This window comes from Pseudorca crassidens, chromosome 2 (genome assembly GCF_039906515.1).
Source record: "Pseudorca crassidens isolate mPseCra1 chromosome 2, mPseCra1.hap1, whole genome shotgun sequence".
Taxonomy (NCBI): Eukaryota; Metazoa; Chordata; class Mammalia; order Artiodactyla; family Delphinidae; genus Pseudorca; species Pseudorca crassidens.
The window spans coordinates 161009807-161035425 of record NC_090297.1 but is presented as its reverse complement, the minus strand read 5'-3'; the positions used below and the strand labels follow the sequence as shown (position 1 = coordinate 161035425).

At 37.6% G+C, this 25619-nt stretch overlaps 1 protein-coding gene across 3 annotated transcripts in view; it reads left to right on the top strand.

The window, feature by feature from the left end:
- The window catches only part of SMYD3 (SET and MYND domain containing 3), a 714589-nt gene that overhangs the window by 119491 nt on the left and 569479 nt on the right, over positions 1-25619 (top strand). The window contains exon 2 of one of the 3 annotated variants that reach the window (XM_067729542.1): positions 8344-8431. The exons of the other annotated variants lie outside the window; for them this stretch is intronic. The gene's annotated coding sequence lies outside the window, so the exon portion shown is untranslated. The remainder of the gene's footprint in view (positions 1-8343; positions 8432-25619) is intronic. 3 annotated transcript variants of the gene reach the window in all.

The window sequence follows — 25619 nt, the reverse complement described above, 5'->3', positions numbered from 1 at the left end:
TTTTCAGTTTACCCAGATCCATCAGAGGAATCACTAGCTCTAACCTTAACAAAATGTATTTCTTCAATAATGAGACTTGAAAATTGAAATCACTCCTTGATCCATGGGCTGCAAATAGATGTTGTGTTGGTAGGCATGAGAACAGCATGGATCTCCTTGTACATCTCCATCAGAGCTCTTAGGTAGCCAGATGCATTGTCAGTGAGCAGTGATATTTTGAAAGGCATCTTTTTTTCTGAGCAGTTGGTCTCAACAGTGTGCTTTAAATATTCAGTAAACCATGTTGTAAACAGATGTGCTGTCATCCAGGCTTTGTTGTTCCATTTATAGAGCACAGGCAGAGTAGACTTAGCATAATTCTTAAGGGCCCTAGGATGGTAAATGAGCATTGGCTTCAACTTCAAGTCAGCAGCTGCATTAGCCCCTAATAAGAGAGTCAGCCTGTCCTTTGAAGCCAGGCATTGACTTCTCCTCTCTAGCTAACAAAGACCTAGATGGCGTCTTCTTCCAATAGAGGGTTGTTTCATCGACATTGAAAATCTGTTGTTTAGTGTAGCCAACTTCATTAATTATGTTAGCTGCATTTTCTGGATAACTTGCTGCAGCTTCTATGACAGCACTTGCGGCTTCACCTTGTATGTTATGGAGACGGCTTCTTTCCTTAAACCTCAGGAACCGACCTCTGCCAGCTTCAGACTTTTCTTCTGCTTTCTCACTTTTCTCAGTGTTCATAGAATTGAAGAAATTTCGGGCCTTGCTCTGGATGAGACTCAGGTTTAAGGGAATGTTGTGGCGGTTTGACCTACTTATCCAGACCACTAAAACGTTCTCCGTATGAGCAATAGCACTGTTTCGCTTTCTTATTGTTGGTGTGTTCAGTGAAGTAGCACTTTTAATTTCCTTCCAGGACTTTTCCTTTACATTCACAACTTGGCTAACCGTTTGGTACAAGAGGCCTAGCTTTGGGCCTCTGTCAGCTTTCAACATGCCTTCTTCACAAAGCTTAATCATTTCTTGCTTTTGATATAAAGTGAGAGACGTTCAACTCTTCCTTTCACTTGAACATTTAGAGGCCTCGGTAGGGTTGTCAATTGGCCTAATTTCAATATTGTTGTGTCTCAGGGAATAGGGAGGCCTGAGGAAAGGGAGGGAGACAGGGAACAGCTGGTCGGTAGAAGAGTCAGAACATGTACAACGTCTATCAAGTTCACTGTCTTATCTGGGCAAGGTACGTGGTACCCCCAATTATAATAGTAACATCGAAGATCACTGATCACAGATCAATATAACAAATATCACAATAATGAAAACGTTTGAAATATTGTGAGAATTACAAAAATGTGACACAAGAAACATGAAGTGAGCAAGTGCTTTTGGAAAAATGGTGCTCAACACAGGGTTGCCATAAACCTTCACCTTGTAAAAAATGCAGTATCTGTGAAGTGCAGTAAAGCAAAGCTTAATAAAATGAGTTATGCCTGTATTAATAGTAAAAATGTATTTAGTACTTCCAGATGCTTTTAAGTGCTTTACATACTCCATTATTTTTAATCCTTACAACAATCCCATTATTAATTCCTTTTGTTAATAAGGGAATTGACCTAGAATTTAGGTAAATAGTCTAAGGTCATGTAGTTAGTTGGCAGAGCTGGGTCTGGAAGTCTGGCTTCTAGTAATAAAAAAGCCTTTTTCTCACTTTTTTTTTTTAACATACCAGGTTTAAGTTTAAGATTTCATTTGGAGAACAAAAGGGTTTTACTATTTAAAATAAAGATATTAAATACCACTAGTCTACAAAGTTCATTTAGTTATTATTACTTATCCTTTGATATCACTTTTACTGCACTCTTGATGCATTCTTTAATTCTGTGTTGCTGTTTTAACTTTCTGATGTTTGTGAGAAATATATTTATGTCTTGAACTGCATCTGTCTGGGTGTAAACTTCCCACAGATAAGTTCATTAGACTGGATGTTCCTGGAGAACTTATATTTCTTTGTATCTCCTATGTGGCACCCAGCGCAGTACCTTGACATATACATTTTTCAACAAGTAAACTTGGTTTAACTGGTTGAATAAACCCATATTTTTGTCCTTGGGAAAACAATTCTAATTTGATGTAAAATATGCTACCTATTATAGTTAACAATCTTGAGAATGTCATATGAGAACAGCGGTTCTGTCCCACCCACCCCCAATTTCTTATTCGTACAGTGACACCTATGAATTTGTAGGTTGGAACAAGCTATAAAACTATGGAGCGTACTTTTCCTGCAGAGGGCTGGCTAATTAAGTGTTTTTTGAAGCTTAGCATTCAAATCTGCATTCTTACTTGATTAATATTCACCACCACTATTTTTATGCAGATCACATGAAAAATGAACCCTACATGCCAGGATACCTTGCAAGAAATTACTGTTCATCAGCATGAATCAATAAGCTCACAAGTATAACAGTATCCACTGGGAAAAGTAGAGAAAAGCTGTTACTAAGGTCATATAATATGAAAGAAAAAGGAGAAAAAAATTCGTTTTTGCATTGAAAACCATAAAAATGTTTCAAGAGAAAATTAGTATGACTATCCATATTAGTATGCCTAGATCAAAAACCAATAGATGAAGTTCTGTTATATTTTACTACATCCATGAACCTTGAAAACATCAGACTAAGTGAAATAAGCCAGACACAAAAGGACAAGTATGGTGTGATTCCAGTTATATGAAGCATGTAGAACAGGCAAATTCAGTGAGACAGAAAGTAGATTAGAGGTTACCAGGGCCTGGTTGGGAGGAGGAAATGGGACTCATTGCTTAATGGTTACAGAATTTTTTTTTTGGTGAGGGGTTGATTTAAAAATTTTGGAAATAATGTTGATGATTGCACAACATTGTGAATGTAATGAAGGCCATTGAATTGTACTTAAAAATGGTTGAAATGGCTAATTTTATGTTAGATATTTTAAATTTTAAAAAGCATGTAAATTATTAGGATGGACATTTAAACATTTTCTGCAGTCTTTGAATGAAGAAAGTAACTGATTTCACAGTGAAGCAGGTCACACCACTGGCTCAGGGCTTACTCTCTGCCTGTGAGTAAGCCTTGCCTGGCATGACTCCAGGTTGTGCCTGATGTCAGAGACCTGTGAAGTGGCTCAGATAGACAGAGGAATCTAAAAGTGATCAGCTTGTGAGACACTGGGGGCTGGGAAAGGAGCTGGCTGACCTGGAGTAGGAGACTGAAATAAAAGTTTGCAAATTTAAAGTCTTCAAAGAATGAAAAGAGGGAATAAAAAGAAAATGAGACGAGCGGTGCTAAGAAAACAAGACCAGATGTGCAGTGGAGAAAGGCAGCTTGCCTTGGGAAGCTGGACAGCTGTTTCCTCTGTGCTCTGCAAGCACACGCAGCTGCTCATCCCTTTGTAAATCTTCCTCTGCTGGACTGAAAGGCCAAGGGGCATGTCCATCCCTGTATTCTCAGCACTCAGAACAGGAAAGGGACTCAGTGAGTGAGTCAATAAGGGTCGAGTACCCGGGCTGAGGGAAGGTTAATCACAGAGTTCTGGTGGCCACAGTCAGAATCAGCAGGCCAAACGACCACCAAGAGAGACACTGGAAACTGCAGTAAAAAGGGGGTGGAACAGTTAAAAATGGCTAAGTGAATACCAGCATTTACTTTAGCTGCCTCTTAAAATCCAACTAAAATAACAAAGGAAAGATATTTAAGGGGAGGGGGGGAGAATTGGCATTAACAGACTACAATGTAAAAAATAGGAGAAAGAAACCCCAACAATGTTAGAAGCTGACTTAAGAAGCCAGAGGCTCACTTAGATGGAAAACAAATGTTGAAGTGTAAACAGACTACAGAAAGTGAGTGTTTGCTAGCATCCTGAACCTATGAAATAATCTTGAAAGATGCTAAAGATCTGTTGAAAGAATAACAAAGAATAAATTGGACCCCCCAAGCTCTCCCTCATGTTGCGTAGCCTGGGAACTGCCCCTGGGGGGGGTACATCAGGCATAGCTGAGGGTGAGGTGCCACGCTGAACACAGGGTGGGGAAGTGAAAGGCGGTACTGGGTTCCCATCCTTTGCACACTTGAATCCCAGAGCAATGGCAGGTAGGCTTATACTCCCACAGCAGGACATGGGAGGACACTTTTCTGTTTTCTGGGGAATTTTGACCAGCCCTAGATCCAATAATCAGGCTTTGGGCCAAATCGTTCAAGGCCTCTGTTGTGCAATATGGTAGCCACTGAGCAACATGTGGCTACGGAGCATTGAAATGTAGATGGTCTGGATTGAAATAGTAAAATGCACTCTATATTTTAAAAGCTTAATAAGAAAAAAATGTAAAACATCTCAATAATTGTTATACTGATTACATGTTGAAATAATATTCTTGATATACTAGGTTAAATAAAACATCCTATTAAAATTAATTTAACCTATTTCTTTTTAATGTGTTGCTACCAGAAAGCTTAAAATTACGTATTTCTATTGGACAGCACTGCTCTGTGATGGAGCCTTCTACTGAACAGTCTGCTCTTGCTCACTCAGCTTCAAAATAGCTTTTAATACTCTACCATAGGGACTTCCCTGGTGGCGCAGTGGTTAAGAATCCACCTGCCAATCCAGGGGACACGGGTTCGAGCCCTGGTCTGGGAAGATCCCACATGCCATGGAGCAACTAAGCCCGTGTGCCACAACTACTGAGCCCATGCACCACAACTACTGAAGCCTTCGCACCTAGAGCCCCTGCTCGCCACAACTAGAGAAAGCCCGTGCACAGCAACAAAGGCCCAACTGAGCCCAAAATAAATAAAATTAAAAAAAAAATACTCTGCCATAGAGGAGATAGTCAAAGATCATTAGACTTTTGAGGAAACGTGTTAATATGAAAGACAGAGAGAAAACAAACTTAAAAAAAAAGGAGCCTACTGGAAAAGAAACAATGCAAGAGGAAGGAAACAAAATGAAGCAACAAAAACCTGTTGTGTTAACCTTAGGGAAAATTTACCATAACCCTGTTTTTAAAAAAACTCAGAAAACAAATATTCCTGGAAATTAAATCACAAGTGCAGAAATGAACTGTAGTGGGCCAAATAATAGCCTCCTAAAGACGTCTGTGTCCTAATTCTGGAACCTATGAATATGTTACCTTACGTGGCAAAAGGTAATGAAGAATGTGGAGGGAATTAAGATTGCTAATCATCTGACCTTAAAATAAGGAGATTATTCCTCGATCATCCTGGTGTGCCCAGTTTTATGACAAGAGTGCTTTAAGGATAGAATAGGGAGGCAGAAGATCAAGATCAGAGATTTGAAGATACTACACTGTTACCTTTGAAGATTGAAGAAGGGGCTACAAGCCAAAAAAGCTTAAAAGGGCAAGGAAGTAGATCTCCTGTAGTGCTTCCAGAATGAACGCTGCCTAGTGACAACTGATTTTACCTCAACGAGAGCTACTTCTGACCTTCCAAACTGTAAAATAGTAAATATACAGTGCTGTAAGTGAATACAGTTATGGTATTTGTTTTAAGAGCAATAAGAAACTAATATGAGCAGCTAAATAAAAAGGTTAGAAGATAAAGTTGAAGAAGTTTCTCAGAGAGTACAACAAACATAAGTGGATTCTAGAATGCATGAGACTGCTCCTACAGTTTGGGGCTAGAAGTAAAGAGAACCAGTAGAGGCACAGTGACCTCATAGCCATGCAGTAAACATGTATGGAGCACCTACTTCCTACAGTGCACTGCAGTCAGTGATAATTCAGACTATAGTCAATTTGGAATCACCATCATCTAAGGTTCATTCATAAATAATTCACTTTAACAGGTTGGAAAGGATGCATGAAGAACTATAGTTTTTAAAAAATTATTATTATAATTTTTTTTAAAATTAATTATTTTTGGCTGCGCTGGTCTTCTTTGCTGTGTGCTGGCTTTCTCTAGTTGCAGCGAGCGGGGGCTATTCTTTGTTATGGTGCGCGGGCTTCTCATTGCGGTGGCTTCCCTTGTTGTGCAGCAGAGGCTCTAGGTGCACGGGCTTCTGTAGTTGTGGCACGTGGGCTCAGTAGTTGTGGCTCGCAGCTCAGTAGTTGTGGCACATGGGCTTAGTTGCTCTCCGGCACGTGGGATCTTCCTGGACCAGGGCTTCAAACCGTGTCCGCTGCATTGGCAGGCAGATTCTTAACCACTGCGCCACCAGGGAAGTCCAGAACTATAGTTTTATTTCCAAGAATCTGTGATCCTGTCCAGACCTGGTCTTATGAATGGGCAGAGAAGATACTCACATACTTGGCATGATTTCCCAAGGAGCTAAAAGATTCAGCTGCCCCCAGATATCTGATGCATTGGTTTGCTCTGATATATCAAATTCCCACCAACAGAAAGCTTTCAAGATAATAAGTCTTCAGAAAGAGTATTAAAATGCAAATATTAACAGGAAGGTAGTGCCCACTAAAATTTTAGCATAGTTTAGGGAGGAGAAGCAGTCATGGAGAAGAGCAAAAATGGTTAATTGGGAAGACAGCCAGCCATATTTGGTGGGAATTTGATGAATTTCCCATTTTCTTTCTCCGGGTTCTGAAATATCCCTATTTTTATAAGACAGGTGTCACTTCTCCCAGCTGTGGAATCCTAAGCCTAGAGGCAATAAATCCTATCTGAGTTTAGAGAAGAAAAGATTGCAAATTAGCATGGGAGTTTTTGGCTAAAAATTACTGAGACTATATCTGTGTTAAAAGTTCCAAGGGTTTATTAGTTTTATTATCCTCTTTTGGATATTATCCTCATTAGAGTAATATGAAATATACCTAAACCTAAGTAGTAAGCCGTAAATTAAGACAGCATTTTGTTACAAATGCTGTGCTGCTCACCACGATTTGCCCAATGTAGATTCAGAAATCTGAGTCCAATATTTAGGCTTACCTGATTCAGACATATATTTCCATTTACATATATGTATATATCTGTGAACATATATGTATGAATATATGTGAAAAAAATATATGTATGTATCCTGTCTACATGTATATTATGCAGATAAAATATATACATAAAAACCTTCAGAATGATGACAGTGAGAACTATTTACATGATACAACACATTTTAAATCTCAGTTCTTGAAAACTTGTGCTGAACCTTAACCTGTATGAAGAAGAGAATGGTTCTCGTTGGGATATCTGATACTTGCTTCAGGGCTTTGTTAATTTATTAGATAATGTTTTTAGTTTTTCCTTACATATTTTCTAAGAACAACCTTTAAATGCCACTAAAATGATTTATTTAGAATCTTTTGCTTTCCTCTAATATATTAGTATATCCTTCACATTTCTCACTGTTGGTGTTACTTATAAATAACAGTGTGTGATACCTTAGCCCTTGTGTTCTCTCTCAAGAGACTGCCTATTCTGTTTTGCTTTTTGTAGCCACTTCTTTCTGACTGCTCAAGGGATAGGAGGGGCCTAGAGTCCAAGGAGAAAACTGGATTTCCAATGGGGTAGATATAGGGAGACATTTCTGTGCTGCACCATTAAACATCAACCACTCCCTTTCCACCCATAAACAGCAATTACAGGGAATTATTCTTTAATCACTTCATGTTCAGTATTTACATTAGCACATCAAAAGAGGATATTTCATCGTTAAGGTTAACAGTTACGATTTTTAAGAGTTTTCATCATTTGTGCACTTTAAAAAATCCAATTTTGATTTGCTAATCCATCCTCATGAATGTAGCTCCTGTTAAATAAACCATCCTGTTGGGAATAGAATTGTTGTAATTCCATTAGTAATCTTTACTGGTGAAAATTAGCTCTTTACTCAGTTTTTGCCTAGTGAATTTTAGTCTTGGCAGCGAGTATAGTCTAATGATTAAGGGCATGGGTTCTGGAGTCTGACTGCCTGGGTTTGAATATAAGCTGCACTATTTACTATGTGATTTTGGGCAATGTAACTTATTTTCTCTAGCCTCAGTTTTCTCATTTGCAAAATGGGGCTAAATTTGGTACCTCTCTCTTAGGATTATTATAAAGATTAAATTAAAAATATAGCACAGTTCCTGGTATGTTGTTAGCACTAGTTTAATGATTATTGTGAAGAGGCAGCAAGGTATAATGGAATTAGACAAACAGGGTTTATAATCGTAGCACTGAGATGGGGGTCGGGGTGGAGGTGTTTTTATACATGACCCTGACCTTGAGCAAACTGTTTAACCTCTCTGTATTGATTTCTTCAGCCTAAAAGTTTTGGGTAACCTTCCTTATCAAATAATTGGGAAGGTCTGGTACATAGCAAAACTGTAAAACTGCACACTATGTCATTCTCTTCTTCCTTTCTTTCTAGTTCGCTTTAGGAATGCTGCAAATTCAGAAAACCTTTTAACTCCACCCCTTTTCCAAAAAACCCAGCAAGTTTTCTTTTATAATACATGGTAAGTAGTTGTCATTCAATATGTTTTATTTAGTTTTATTGGGATCTTTTTTTAATGCCTGCCCTATTTTTTGGCTGAATTATAGGAAACAAGTAGAAGGCATTGAGAAGAGATCAAGTATTAGAGAGCTTTAAGGTTTTATATCTAAAGAATAAGTAGAAAATAAAAGAATAGGCAATGCAGTTGTTTTGTTTTCATTAGAAGCTGTGAGGTAAGAAACTAGAGAGATGCCTGGTAGGTCAGGGAAATGAAATCGGAGCCCTGTGCTCTGTCTTTGGAGATGGAAATATCAGCAACATTAGTAAACTATATTCAAGCTGGGAGAGTGCTGTAGGAACTACCCAAGGGATTGTGAAAGTCATTCTTATTCACTGGGTGGCCAAAGATGCTGAGAGTTTGCGATGATCTGATGGTGATCAACCTGAGATCATCATGGGCCTTTATGTAGCTTCTTGGGGTTGTGCTGAGAATGGTAAATCCAAACCAAGTTGACTCAGCCAGGCGGGCAGTGATAAAAGAAAGAGGAGGGATAGTAGTTTCTATTCCTCAGACTTGCTTCAGGGTAGGGACTAGCATAGGGAGGCGCCAGGACTCTGTGGAGAATTTACAAGTTTTAGTTTTTCCTTTGTTTATCCTGGGCAGCCAGAAAGCTGGTGTTGTGGTATGGAGCTCTGAGGATAGTAAAATATTGATAGGAAACAGCAAGGTGGGTATCACATGACTTCATTCTGTGTACCACCAGCTTGTTTCACAGAACAATGTCCCCTTTTTATAAACATGTATTTTGAAACACACACACACACACACACTTACTATCCTGAAGGAAAAAAAATCTTAGCTAATATAGCTACTTCTGCACATAATTTCAAAATGCCAGCATGATGCCCTAATGATAATATAAAGGAGAAATAAATGGAAAGTTATCATAAAATAGTGTATGTTACCATATATGAACGTTTAGGTACTAATAGAATTCATGGAAGAATTACGGTAAATGTGCAGCTCTAATTGAGAGTGATAGAAATGTACTGAGTTGGTGATTCAGGTAGCATGACATTATCATCTGAAATGATGAACACCTCTTGGTAAAGTTTTGGACAAAAAAGAACTAATTTTCTTCAGTGTACCTAGTAATAGCAATCCTGGAAAATTCTGCATGTTAAGTATACTAAAACAATACAAGCATTGCTTCTGCCCATAGGTAAAAAGGAATTCGGTTCTAGACCGAAATGTGCTAGTTGGACATTTGAAAGCTGTGTGGGATTGTGACATATATTGCAGGATGTAAGCACACTTGTCTTCTGCAGAGTGAATGCCTATGGTGCCCCCCAGTCATAGTGAAAACCAAACGACCCTCACAGCTTTCTACCACACCTCCCAGGGATCAGTGCCAACCCTTCTGAGAAGAGGTTGATTCCATCCACATTTGCCAAGGGACAGTGATTACTGCTCTGGTCCCATCCAAATCTCAGGAGATTCTCCCCTTGCCTCTCATTGCCGAACCCATTACATAAGGTGTCTGTTTCTGATAATATTACCTAACAACTAGTTTGGAAATGCTTTGTTTGTTTGGGAAGGGAGCTTTCAGCATATAGAGACAATATTGCATAATGGCTGTGAGCAGGAACTCTGGATCCAGATTGCCTCCATTCCAATCCAGTCACTGCCACTTACTAGCTGTGGGATCTTACATGAGCTACTTAACCTCTCAGCGTCTCTGTTTTCTCATCTGAAAAGGGATAGGTCCATTGAGTTACTTACCTTGTGGGACTGTTGTGAGCAGGTCTAGTGCAGGTCTAGGTAAGTAAAGGGGACGCAAAGAGAAAATGCTGGACTTGCAAAACCACCACCCTGTGTTTCAGTAGGAGCGAGTCTGCTATAAGGTATAGAAAATAGGGAGTGAGACTGACTTCTTTCTGCCTTTTTGGATACGGAGGCCTTAGTGCCATGCCTTCAGAGGTGTCCTTTGTTTAGCAGGTGGGTGCCCCGTGTAAAGTCCTCTGGTGTGCTCACAGGTCATCGGCTTCAGCATCCCTAGCACTGCTGAACTGGCTCCAGAAACCTTTAATTATTGCAGCATATGTTTCAGTTTTCAGGCTGGAGGAAATTTATTCCCTTCAGCCTGAAGTCAGCACAGATGGGATCTACAGCCGAGACCTCGATACGAAAGAACTAAATTGCTGACCCTTCACAGTTGCCATGATGCTGCTGACATCAACAGCTGTGGTTGCCACAGTATGTGGAAAGCTTTTATAACAAAAATCAGAAAATTTCCATTTAGAGCCATCATCGTGATGTGAATTCAAGGTAGGTAAATGAAAGGTAGCGTAAGTTGCTGGCTTTATTTAAAAACAATCAACAATATTAGAACAGAAGTAGGTTGTTTGTGTTTTGTGCGTCCATGAATAGTGCAGTATACATTCCAATTTAAGTGTGTATTCAAACATGAATACATTTCTGTGAAAACGTTGACTTTGAATCAGGGTATCTGAGATGTTTTTCTATGTTTAGTTTTATCACAAATGTAGGTATGCTTAAACATAGATATTCTTATTTCTTGAGCTGTATAAAGTGGTATCATTGCTGAATGTAGTCTTATGGGATTTTTTTGGTACTCTACATTTTCAAGATTCATCTGTTATTGCACGTAGCTATAGTTCATTCATTTTCACTGCTATATGATAGTCCACTGTATAGAATATATCACACTTTATTCATTCTCCTGTCAGTGGGCTTATGGGTTGTTTCCTAGTTAAACGTTCTTTCGGTTGATTACACTTTCTGTTGCGTTATTGTTTGAAGGTAGCAAGGATAGGGCATAGATTATCCACCTCTCAGAAGGAGAGAGCAGTAGGAAGGAGGGACCTGGAATATAGGCTATATTTAAAATAGGGAGAAGAGATGGGAACTAACATATATTATTTTCTGGGTACCTGGCACTGTCACATATGTCATCTTATTTTTTCTCATAACAGTCATGTGAGAAATTTTATTATCTTCATTTAATAACTGAAGAAATGGACTCACACAGGAAAACTAACTTCTCCAAGATCACACAGCTAGTAAGAGATGGAGCTAAATGTTCAACCTTGGTGTCTCTGACCCAAATCCTTTATGTTCTCTATACATGGAGCTGGCTAGAACCGTCAGGATTATATGACCCTGAGGGGAGACAAAGTATAAATGGAAAGAGGTTACAGTTTGGCTCTGTCACTTAAACCAACAAAGTCAGCATAGCACCAGGGAAATTTGAATTCAAGGTAGGCAAATAAAGGAAAACAAAAGCAACTTTATGTTCCAGGCCATGTGTATGGCTCTCCAGCACAAATCTTTCTGCCCCTACAACCTTCTGGCTTGGACTGTGACTCATCCAGCCAGCTCTGTAGTCTCACTCTTCTAGAAATTGTCCTTCTGTCAGGGATGAAGTAAAAAAAAAGTCGTGTAGTCCCAGGATTACCCTTAATCAGCCACAAGTAGAGTAAATTGACCTTGATTTATCAGCAGTCTGCCATGTGAAGATTTGGGGTGTTTTTTTCAATGGTGAATCTTTATGAAAAAATAGGATAGAATTGGGTGTCAGCTTAGCAAATGAGAGAACTTCATTTTTTTTCTGTCTGTAACAATTTTCTACGGCTACTGTGCAATTCATAATAAAATGTAAGTATGCATTCAAAATTTATTTCCATAATTTTAAATTATTGACTGCTACTGCTAGCCCAGGGATCACACAGCCTGGGTGACTGTGTGAATAGAGAAAAATCTCTTTTGGTAAACAGAGGCTGGAAATTGGCATTGCTCTTTGCAGGTGACTGTTCTTGTTCATGTTTTATTTAGGTGTTTAGCAGTGCCATTTGAGTTTTTAATTAAAGTTGTGCCTGTGCTTCAATTGTTTATGAAGCCTCACATAGATTTAATCATCAGAACAGCTTGATGAGGATTTGCAAAGGTGAGCTTTATCACTTCACACCGCGGCTTCTAGTCTCTATCTAGAATGTGAAGGGAGCCTTGATTCATAAGAACATTACAAATAGCTCAATGATCGTTGGAGTATATTGAGTAGAGAATGAAATGTGGCAGTCTATTACAGATACTCTGTCTCTATTAACCTTTCCAACCTTCCATTTAGTTTGATGGATAGAGGGATTTGTGCCCTGAAATCACAGAGGTATCACGTGCTCAGATGTGGGATCATGTTTAAGATGGTGTTGTTAATCATTTTAGCACATCAGGACTCAAGTTTAAGTGGTTTTGAACAGTTTTGCTTCACATTTCATTATGGTATTTCATAAATTTGGAAAATAGATAATCAGCAAATGTAATCTTAAATTTACACAATAGGATGAATAAACATCTGTATTTTGATGTGTTAACTCCATATATATTGAATTAATGTTCCTATGATTACAGTAAAAATATTGGAATTTTGTTTTTGCCATTCTGTCGGAAAAAGAAAGGGTGGGTGAAGGTAGTATATACTGCTTAGAGAGGTTATTTTATCCTAGGCTAGAATGCAGTATAATAATAATAATAATATAATATGTTTCTGGGCTTTAAAAATAGTATTACTGGGATGTTTTAAAACTTTATATGGTTATTACATACCTTATTTTTAGATTTTAATATTATCAGTGTTTTCCATTTTAATGGCTCTTCTTGGTTACCTAGAAATGTTTTTTTTAGCTTTTAAAGTGATCATTGAATTAATCTAAGAAAGTATAAGTCTTAAGATACTATGATATTCAGCTGTCCCAAACACTTTTTAAAAAGATAGTATCATATTCACTATTTCCAGTTTTTTTTTATTTATAAATTTCAGATTTTGTGAAATTTATGAATTTCAAGTGTTTCTGAAAAAGGGCAATGATGGGAATAGTCATTTCTTTCCATGTGAATGGTTTTATTTTTCAGTACTTTCCAAAGAATACATGCACAGATGCCATGTAATTCGTAGTCCTTTTTTTTTTTTTTTTCCTGCCCAGGATAACTAAATGAATAAAGTTAGTGTATTAGGTCTTTTATTACATGGCTAGTATCGTTTGTTTTGCTTTGTTTTAAAAAAAAAAAGTCTTAAGTTTTCCATCTCAACTGCAGTAGCTTGAAAGGGGCAAGAATTTGGAAGTGGCTAGGAATCTATACTATATCAATATTAGAAGTCATAAAATAGCACCATTAATGACTAATGTCAACCATGTTATTGTTTCTTAAAGTTACCTAAATACCTCAAGGACTTTTAGGAAATGGATTTGAAATGAAAAGTTGAAGTGCAAGTCATTGCTAGTGTAGCTGCAAAGCTTATTTATAAAAAGCACTTAACATACTGTGTTTTAGTTCCTTGTTAAATTATTTTCCAGCTTAAGATGAAGCTTTGTGAAGGCAGGTACTGTTTCTGCTTTGTTCTGTGCTTATTCCTCACTGCCTAAATGGTATCTGGCTTAATAAATAATTGTTAGATGAATAAATGAATGAGTGACTTCTTAAACTGATGACATATGTTAAAATTAGTCACTTAGCAATTGAACATTTTTTTTTTAGGATTATGTACCTTAAATATATAGCTTTTTTTTTTTGTGGTACACGGGCCTCTCACTATTGTGGCCTCTCCCGTTGTGGAGCACAGGCTCCGGACGCGCAGGCTCAGCGACCATGACTCACGGGCCCAGCCGCTCCGCGGCATGTGGGATCTTCCCGGACCGGGGCACGAACCCGTGTCCCCTGCATGGGCAGGCGGACTCTCAACCACTGCGCCACCAGGGAAGCCCAATATATAGCTTTTGGTCTTAGAGGAGTTTCTTTGCCTTTTATTTCTTTTAAAAAAGCAATCTAAGGGGATAAAAGGCAAAGATGAAAATTGTCCCTTAAAAATATGACTGTAATTTCAGTGATCTTGTTGAATGGCTTTTTAAAATTATTTTTCATTGATGTATAGTTGACTTACAATACTATATTAGTTTTGTTGAATGGCTTATTAATGTCAGAGTTTTTAATACTTGGATGCCATGAGAGCATTATATAAATTAATAATTAAAATGTACTGATTTGTAGATCAGAATCTTTCATTTCTATCCTTGAATTTTATGTTTCTAAACACAAATAATTTTTTTCTTTTTTTAAAAAATTTTATTGGGGTATAGTTGATTTACAATGTTGTGATAGTTTCAGGTGTACAGCAAAGTGAATGTTATACATATACATATATCTACTCTTTTTTAGATTTTCCCATATAGGCCTTTACAGAGCATTGAGTAGAGTTCCCTGTGCTATACAGTAAGTCCTTATTAGTTATCTATTTTATATAGATAAATATGTATATCTATATAAAATAGATAATAGTTATCTAAATAGATAACAGTTATCTATATTTTATATAGATATAAAATATCTATATTTTATATAGATATAAAATATATTTTTATATAGATATAAAATATCTATATTTTATATAGATATATAGTAGTGTGTATGTGTCAACCCCAATCTTCCAATTTATCCCTCTCCCCCTTACCCTCTGGTAAACATAAGTTTATTTTCTACATCTGTAACTTTATTTTGTTTTTGTATATAAGTTCATTTGTAGCCCTTTTTGAGATTCCACATATAAACAATATCATATGATTTTTGTCTTTCTCTGTCTGACTTACTTCACTCAGTATGACAATCTCTAGGTCTATCCCTGTTACTGCAAATGGCATTATTTTGTCCTTCTTTATGGCTGAGTAATATTCCGTTGTGTATATGTACCACGTCTTCTTTATCTGTTTCTCTGTTGATGGACATTTAGGCTGCTTCCATGTCCTGGCTATTGCAAATAGTGCTGCAGTGAACAGTGGGGTGCATGTATCTTTTTGAATTATGATTTCCTCCAGATATATATGCCCAGGAGTGGGATTGCTGGATGATGTGGTGGCTCTATTTTTAGTTTTTTAAGGAACCTCCATACTGTTCTCCATACTGGCTCTACCAGTTTACATTCCAACCAACAGTGTATGAAGGTTCCCTTTTCTCCACACCCTCTCCAGCATTTTATTGTTTGTAGATTTTTTGATGACGGCCATTCTGACTGGTGTGAGGTGATACCTCATTGTAGTTTTGATTTGCATTTCTCTAATAATTAGTGATGTTGAGCATCTTTTCATGTGCTTTTTAGCCATCTGTATGTCTTCTTTGGAGAAATGTCTAGTTAGATCTTCTGCCCGTTTCTTAATTGGGTTGTTAGTTTTTTTGATATTGAGCTGCATGTGCTGTTTGTATATTTTAGAGATAAATCCCTTATCGGTTGCTTCGTTTGCAAATATTTTCTCCTGTTCTGAGGGTTGTCATTTCGTTTTGTTTATGGTTTTCTTTGCTGTGCAAAAGCTTTTAAGTTTAATTAGGTCCCATTTGTTTGTTTTTATTTTCATTACTCTAGGAGGTGGATCGAAAAAGATCTTGCTGTGATTTATGTTAGAGAGTGTTCTGCCTATGTTTTTTCTATGAGTTTTATAGTATCCGGCCTTACATTGAGGTCTTTAATCCATAAACACAAATAATTTTAAAGTTGATGTTAATACATCTTATTTATGGACATGGAATGTCTCATATCTAGTCTCTATAATAAAGTTTACAGGATGACATATTGCTATAAATGCATAAATGACTTTATAGCCTGGTAGGATATAAGATCTTAGGGGTAGGTATCTGTCTTTCTCATCTTTTCTTCTCTTTCCCAGTACCATTTTCAATGGTAGTTTATTTAAATATGTGTATGTGTATAATTGAAATCACAAGAGAAAATCTACAGCCATCTCAAGATTACTCCTTTATGGTATGACTGGGTATGCTAGGCAATTGACCATGTGTGAATCAGTCTTTTAGGAATAGTAGCAAGAGGGCTGGGTATTAGATCTAGTTTGATTCCATCTATTTTATACAGCTGTGTCCAGACTGAATTCTCCATTTCCTTGGCTTCTGAGAGTGATCTCACCTGTTTTTCTTCCTCCCTTGTGCGTATCTCATTCTCAGTTTTTGTTTTCTGTTCTCCTGCTCCTTTTGGCTTCTGCTTATCTAATTAACCTCAGCCCCCAGTGTCCCCCTGTTTATGCTCTGTGCGGCAGTCATTCTAGGCTAGTTATGGTTCTGTGAATGGACTGTGCTCTTTCATGCCACTGTACTTTTGCACATGCTTTTCCTGATGCCTGGAATATCCTCCTTTTTCTTGTCAGCCTGCTGGAGAACCTTACCGATCCTTTAGGAACCATGTCAAGTATTTGATTTATAAAGTTTTCTTTTCTTTTTTCAATAAATTTATTTTTTTAAATTTTTATTTATTTTTGGTTGTGTTGGGTCTTCGTTGCTGCACGCGGGCTTTCTCTAGTTGTGGTGAGTGGGGGCTACTCTTTGTTGCGGTGTGCAGGCTTCTCATTGCGGTGGCTTCTCTTGTTGCAGAGCATGCGCTCTAGGCACGTGGGCTTCAGTAGTTGTGGCACGTGGGCTGAGTAGTTGTGGCTCGTAGGCTCTAGAGTGCAGGCTCAGTAGTTCTGGAGCACGGGCTTAGTTGCTCCACGGCATGTGGGATCTTCCTGGACCAGGGCTCGAACCTATGTCCCCTGCATTGGCAGGTGGATTCTTAACCACTGTGCCACCAGGGAGGCCCTGTAAAGCTTTTCTTAAGCAGAGTTCATCGCCACTGCACCTTGTACATACCGCTGTTATAACTTTTATCATACCTTTAACAGTTGTTTATATATATTTTTCCGTACTAGATCATGAGCTTCTTAGGGGCCTGGCAATAATAAACATTTATTATTTTTGATAATGGATAAGTGAGGGATTTAGGGCTTGTGCTAGAATAGCTCCTATCTTCTGAGACAGTTTTCTAGCACAGACAGCAAAGGAATCAACCATCTCACGTAGTCAGGAAGATGACAGAGCTAGTATATGATTGGACTATGTCCTAAAAATTCATGGTCCAACAGGCAGATAAGAAATTGAACAGTTTTCCCAAGAGAGCACGAATTCTAAGGATTCCTAGCAATCTCTGGAAAATTGATGTCACAGTGACACACTTTTTACTTTGTCTTAAGCCACACTTTGCAAAGAAATATTATTACTATCTATCTATTCACTTGGCTAAGTACAGTTTTTATACTTGCTGACTATATGAAAGCTTTGGTTATCTTATAAATATCAAAATAAACTGAGATTGCATAATAGTTTATTCTTTAGTTTTATGAAAGCTATCCTGAATTAGTCCAATATGCACAAAATATTCATATATGATGATGACATTAATCCAATTCTAATTCAGAAGCTTCCTGATGATCCATATAGGGTGATAAAGAGGAGCAGAAGCTCAGAGGGCTTTATAGTTCGAGGTGTAATGAGTAAGTGAGCCTGTGCGAACCATCACTTTTGAATAATAAATAATTAACTAGCTGAGAAGGTAAAACTAAAATTTCTAAAGAGTATAGGATTGAGAAAAATGGAGACATGCTGTATCATTGAGATACAGATACAAAGTTCCCTGTAACGCCTGATTTGCAGAAGACAGTATGTCTCTATGAAATAGATGAATTAAAAGCAACTCCTACTTTTATCTCAATCTTAAAGTGAATGATATTTTCCTAAGGCTCCCCGGTATGTTGGGGTGTGTTCCTAAGGCTCCCTCCATGGTGAGATACAGTAACCCTCACTGCCACACAGACCCTTCACCAAGCTCTTAGTTGCACCAGACATCTTCCTTTTTCCTGTTAGATCCCCGGGCCATGGACCGGTACTGGTCCGCGGCCTGTTAGGAACTGGCCCCCACAGCAGGAAGTGAGTGCTGGGCGAGCGAGCAAAGCTTCACCTGCCGCTCCCCATCGCTCACATTACCGCCTGCACCATCCCCCCCGCCCCCTCCTGCCAGTGGAAAAATTGTCTTGCACGAAACCGGTCCCTAGTGCCAAAAAGGTTGGGGACCGCGGTGATAGACTACCTCATACATTTTGCTTACTTTGTACTTTTAAAATCAGGTTTAAAAGCTCCTCTACCCTCTCATGTACTTGACGTAGGTGTCTTGACATCTGCAGGCTCTGGGCATGTGATGTCCTTGCTCATACTTTTCAGGCGGGGGCAGAACACAGAGCCAGTGATTGCGGCCCCCTTGCCTGCCTCACGGCGGTGGTCCCCATTGAAGGGGTGATGCACGTGGTCCATTTGTGAAAATGGGGGAACTTGTCAAAGGCACACTGACAGCCAGTGCTTTGGCTCTGTCTACTTGTAGAGAAACCCTCAGGGCAATCAGATGACTCTGAAAAGAGTAAATTTGTCTCCGGCTGAAAGGAAATAGAAAAAATCTTTCCCCGTAGGAATGTATGAGTGATGTTGGTGTTGAGGTTGCTTATCTGGCCAATGTTGAACATTTCAGGGATGGAGAAAAATGACTTATTTCTATGCATGTACTTGCATATATGTGTGGATTTGTATGGTAATATATTTAGTTGGTTTCATCTCAAACATTTATATTTTAAAATCCATGTTACTTGGTTATAGATTGTTTGCTTGGGGATAATGGTAGAAATTCAATCTTCTGTTTTGTTTTAAAATGGAGGGAGTTTGAACCCTTTTCTTCACGTTAAGGCTGTTTTCCTAGGTGGTTCTATCCAACAGGTGGCCAAATTGTCACTCTTACATGATAAAGAATAGCTAAATTAATGAGTTGATTACTGCTGTTTATTGTTCAGTCTCTTTACAGCAATAGGATTTAAGCTTGAGTACTTGATACTGGTGGTTTCTTGTTTGGAGATATTCTAATCTCTACATCAAAAGACTGTGATGCAGTGAAGTTCAAAGCAGGATTCTAAAGGTTGGTAGCAATGATTGAGGCTTTGCATCTGCCGAATAGCAGTTATTCTGGTGCTGTATGTTCACACTGCAAGGCCCTCTCTGTGGTGTTCTGACATCAGGTCTTGTCTGTGTAGTCAGGTTTGTGTACAGTGGGTTTAAATTTCCTTTCATTATGGAGAGGAGGTGCACGGGAGGAATCTCACAGTGTGTATTGGTTAGTACTAGCCGTTTGGATTCCATTCTTCAAGGAAATGAGTACTTCCTCAGTTTCCAGATGTGTTAGAGATCATTGGTTTCATCACTTACACACCTGTGTTATATGAGTTAGTTTGTCTAATATTTTAGGTAAATGCTAAAAAGAGCAATCAAAATACAAATACCATTTGCCTACTAGTCTAACCCCCTCCATGAAGAACACAGGATAACATTTTGAGGATATGACACTAGGGAGGAATAATATAACTGTTTAGATTTTCCTTGTTTTCTATTTATATGAAATAAGTATAACTAAAACTAAGAAAAACAGAATCCATATGGAAAAATCATCTTCTTTCAACAGCTAAAGCTAGCTTTCATTTTTTACCATAGGATGTCACCGAAGTACAGAAAGGAGTTAGAAATAATTTTCCTTTAGATTTTTTTATATCATAAATTTTGTTCTTATGCTACTTAGCTTTTTTAAAAAATATTACATTAATAGAAAAATGCTTATATTAAAATTTATTGCTTTGGCTTAGATATTTAGATGCAGTCCTTTTTGGAAGATGAGCTAAGTATAATGCTTCTGTTTTGAACTTTGTGAAGTATGCAGGTATCCAGAGCACAGAATCAGACTGCCTGGGTTCAAATTCTGGCTCTGCCAGTTAATAACTATATAATAATGGGTGAGTTAATTTTTTTTAAGTTAGTGCTTTTAAAATATGCAATTCACATGCTATACAATTTGCCCATTTAAATTGTACAGTTCAGTCTTTTTCAATATATTCTCAGAGTTGTGCAACCATCACCAGTTTTAGAACAGTTTTGTTCCCCCTGTAAGAAAATCTTTAACCATTAGCTGTCGCTCCATATTCTGGTGTATCATATGGTAATTCTATGTTTAATATTTTGAGGAACTGCCAAGTTGTTTCCAAAGCGATGCACCATTTTACATTCCCACCTTTAATGTGTGACAGTTCTAATTTTTCCTCATCCTTAACAACACTTTTTTTTTTAAAATACAGCAGATTTTTATTAGTTATATTTTATACCTATTAGTGTATACATGTCAATCCCAATCTCCCAATTCATCACACCACCACCACCACCCCCCTGGGGTTTTCCCCCCTTGGTGTCCGTACGTTTCTTCTCTACATCTGTGTCTCTATTTCTGCCTTGCAAAATGGTTCATCTGTACCATTTTTCTAGATTCCACATATATGCATTAATATATAATACTTGTTTTTCTCTTTCTGACTTACTTCACTCTGCATGACAGTCAGTAGGTCCATCCATGTCTCTACAAATGACCCAATGTTGTTCCTTTTTATGGCTGAGTAATATTCCATTGTATATATGTACCACATCTTCTTTATCCATTCGTCTGTCTGTGGGCATTTAGGTTGCTTCCATATCCTGGCTATTGTAAATAGTGCTGCAATGAACATTGAAGTGCGTGTGTCTTTTTGAATTATGGTTTTCTCTGAGTATATGCCCAGTAGTGGGATTGCTGGGTCATATGGTAATTCTATTTTTAGTTTTTTAAGGAACCTCCATACTACTCTCCATAGTGGCTGTATCAGTTTACATTCCCACCAACATGCAAGAGGGTTCCCTTTTCTCCACATCCTCATCAGCATTTGTTGTTTGTAGATTTTCTGATGATGCCCATTCTAACCGGTGTGAGGTGATACCTCATTTTAGTTTTGATTTGCATTTCTCTAATAATTAGTAATGTTGAGCAGCTTTTCATGTGCATCTTGGCCATCTGTATGTCTTCTTTGGAGAAATATCTATTTAGGTCTTCTGCCCAGTTTTTTTTTTTTTTTTTTTTTTTGCGGTACATGGGCCTCTCACTGTTGTGGGCTCTCCCATTGCAGAGTACAGGCTCCAGACGCGCAGGCCCAGTGGCCATGGCTCTCGGGCCTAGCCGCTCCACGGCATGTGGGATCCTCCCGGACCGGGGCACAAACCCGTGTCCCCTGCATCGACAGGTGGACTCTCAACCACTGTGCCACCAGGGAAGCCCTTCTGCCCACTTTTTAATTGGGTTGTTTGTTTTTTTAATATTGAGCTGCATGAGCTGTTTATATATTTTGGAGCTTAATCCTTCATCCATTGATTCATTTGCAAATATTTTCTCCCATTCTGAGGGTTGTCTTTTTGTCTTGTTTATAGTTTCCTTTGCTGTGCAAAAGCTTTTAAGTTTCAATACGTCCCATTTGCCATTTGTTTATTTTTGTTTTTATTTCCATTACTCTAGGAGGTGGGTCAAAAAAGATTGTACTGTGATTTATGTCAAAAAGTGTTCTTCCTATGTTTTCCTCTAAGAGTTTTATAGTGTCCGGTCTTACATTTAGGTCTCTAATCCATTTGGAGTTTATTTTTGTGTATGGTGTTAGGGAGTGTTCTAATTTTGTTCTTTTACATGTAGCTGTCCAGTTTTCCCAGCACCACTTATTGAAGAGACTGTCTTTTTCTCCATTGTATATCCTTGCCTCCTTTGTCATAGATTAGTTGACCATAGGTGCATGGGTTTATCTCTGGGCTTTCTATCCTGTTCCATTGATCTATATTTTTCTGTGCCAGTACCATATTGTCTTGATTACTGTAGCTTTGTGGTGTAGTCTGAAGTCAGGGAGTCTGATTCCTGCAGTTCCGTTTTTTTCCCTCAAGATTGCTTTGGCTATCTGGGGTCTTTTGTGTCTCCATACAAATTTTAAGATTTTTCTTCTAGTTCTGTAAAAAAAAATGCCATTGGTAATTTGGTAGGAATTGCATTGAATCTGCAGATTGCTTTCGGTACTGTAGTCATTTGAACAACATTGATTCTTCCAATCAAAGAACATGGTATATCGCTCCATCTGTTTGTATCATCTTTAATTTCTTTCATGAGTGTCTTATAGTTTTCTGAGTACAGGTCTTTTACCTCCTTAGGTAGGTTTATTCCTAGGTATTTTATTCTTTTTGTTGCAATGGTGAATGGGATTGCTTCCTTAATTTCTCTTTCTGATCTTTTGTTTTTAGTGTATAGGAATGCAAGAGATTTCTGTGCATTAATTTTGTATCCTGCAACTTTACCAAATTCATTGATTAGCTTTAGTTGTTTTCTGGTGGCATCTTTAGGATTCTCTATGTATAGTATCATGTCATCTGCAAACAGTGACAGTTTTACTTCTTTTCCAATTTGTATCTTTTTATTTCTTTTTCTTCTCTGATTGCTTTGGCTAAGACTTCCAAAACTATGTTGAATAATAGTGGTGCGTGTGGACATCCTTATCTTGTTCCTGATCGTAGAGGAAATGCTTTCAGTTTTTCACCATTGAGAATGCTGTTGGCTGTGGGTTTGTCATATATGGCCTTTATTATGTTGAGGTAGATTCCCTCTCTGCCCACTTTCTGGAGAGTTTTTATCATAAATGGATGTTGAATTTTGTCAAAAGCTTTTTCTGCATCTATTGAGATGATCATATGGTTTTTATTCTTCAGTTTGTTAGTGTGGTGTATCCCATTGATTGATTTGCGTATATTGAAGAATCCTTGCATCCCGGGGATAAATCCCTCTTGAACATGGTGTATGATCCTTTTAATGTGTTGTTGGATTCTGTTTGCTAGTATTATGTTGAGGATTTTTGCATCTATATTCATCAGTGATATTGGTCTGTAATTTTCTTTTTTTGTAGTATCTTTGTCTGGTTTGGTATCAGGGTGATGGTGGCCACTTTGAATGAGTTTAGGAATATTGCTTCCTCTGCATATTTTGGAAGAGTTTGAGAAGGATGAATGATAGCTTTTCTCTAAATGTTTGATAGAATTCACCTGTGAAGCCATCTGGTCCTGGACTTTTGTTTGTTGGAAGATTTTTAATCACAGTTTCAATTTCTTTACCTGTGATTGGTCTGTTCATATTTTCTGTTTCCTCCTGGTTCAGTCTTGGAAGGTTATACCTCTCTAAGAATTTGTCCATTTCTTCTAGGTTATCCATTTTATTGGCATAGAGTTGCTTGTAGTGCTCTCTTAGGATGCTTTGTATTTCTGCAGTGTCTGTTGTAACTTCTCCTTTTTCATTTCTAATTTTATTGATTTGAGTCCTCTCCCTCTTCTTGATGACTCTGGCTAATGGTTTATCAATTTTTGTTTATCTTCACAAAGAACCAGCTTTTAGTTTCATTGATCCTTGCTCTTGTTTTCTTTGTTTCTATTTCATTTATTTCTGCTCTGATCTTTATGATTTCTTTCCTTCTGGTAACTTTAGGTTTTGTTTGTTCTTCTTTCTCTAGTTCCTTTAGGTGTAAGGTTAGATTGTTTATTTGAGATTTTTCTTGTTTCTTGAGTTAGGATCATAGTGCTATAGACTTCCCTCCTAGAACTGCTTTTGCTGCATCCCATAGGTTTTGGATCGTCATGTTTTCATTGTTGTTTGTCTCTAGGTATTTTTTGATTTCTGTTTTGATTTCTTCAGTCATCTCTTGTTTATTTAGTAATGTATTGTTTAGCCTCCATGTGTTTGTGTTTTTTATATTTTTTCCCCTGTAATTCATTTCTAATCTCATAGTGTTGTGGTCAGAAAAGATACTTGATATGATTTCAGTTTTCTTAAATTTACTGAGGCTTGATTTTTGACCCAAGGTGTGATCTGTCCTGGAGAATGTTCTGTGTCCACTTGAGAAGAAAGTGTTAGCTGCTTGTTTAGGATGGAATGTCCTATAAATATCAATTAAATCTTTCTGGTCTATTGTGTCATTTAAAGCTTGTGTTTCCTTATTAATTTTCTGTTTGGATGATCTGTCCATTGGTGAAAGTGAGATGTTAAAGTCCCCCACTATTATTGTGTTACTGTCGATTTCCCCTTTTATAGCTCTTAGCATTTGCCTTATGTATTGAGGTGCTCCTATGTTGGGTGCATATATATTTATAATTTTTATATCTTCTTCTTGGATTGATCCCCTGATTGTTATGTAATGTCCTTCCTTGTCTCTTGTAACATTCTTTATTTTAAAGTCTATTTTATCTGATATGAGTATTGCTACTCCAGCTTTGTTTTGATTTCCATTTGCCTGGAATATCTTTTTCCATCCCCTCACTTTCAGTCTGTATGTGTCCCTAGGTCTGAAGTGGGTCTCTTGTAGACAGCATATATATGGATCTTGTTTTTTATTCATTCAGCAAGTCTGTGTCTTTTGATTGGAGTATTTCATGCATTCACATTTAAGGTAGTTATCGACATGTATGTTCCTGTTACCATTTTCTTAATTTTTTTGGGTATGTGTTTGTAGGTCCTTTTCTTCTCTTTTGTTTCCCACTTAGAGAAATTCCTTTAGCATTTGTTGTAGAGCTGGTTTGGTGGTGCTGAATTCTCTTACCTTTTGATTTTTATGTCAAATCTGAATGAGATCCTTGCCCGGTAGATTAATCTTGATTGTAGGTTTTTACCTTTCATCACTTTAAATATATCGTGCCACTCCCTTCTGGCTTGTAGAGTTTCTGCTGAGAAATCAGCTGTTAACCTTATGGGAATTCCCTTGTATGTTATTTGTCATTTTTCCTTTGTTGCTTTTAATAATTTTTGTTTGTCTTTTTTTTTTCACACACACACACTGTATTTTATTTTTACAAGAGAGAAATACACTGACACCAAGCTTTGTAAATGGATGACCACAACAAAAGCAACAATGATTGCAATTACCAAACATGAAACACACTCATACTATGTCATAATATTGACATTCAGTCCAGTAATCCTCCACTGTAACAGCTCCTTTACTTTGCAGTGTAAATTGATTTGTATATTTTTTTCCTCTGAGTCCTCGTTGGATTTTTTTTTTATTATTGAAACAGAATGTCACAAAAATTATAATCATCCTCATCAGTTCACTCAGTCCCATGTAATTAATTTTTTTTCATCTTGATCTTTTGTTAGCACTTTTATGAATTCATGAGTTTTCCATTAGAGTTCTGAAAATGCTTATTCATTCAGTTCAGCAGTATAGTCAGTTACCAGAAACCTGTACTTGTCAGAGTGTTTTCCATGAATTCCTTGAAGATGAAGCCCTTTTATAGGAACATTTTTGCAAAAGTGTCAGAGTACACCCAGAACTGTCGGTAAATGACAAAAGACTTAAAAATGACCACGGTTAAAGATTTGATGAAAGTTCATAATAATGCAATTGACAAGGAAAGTTAGTGA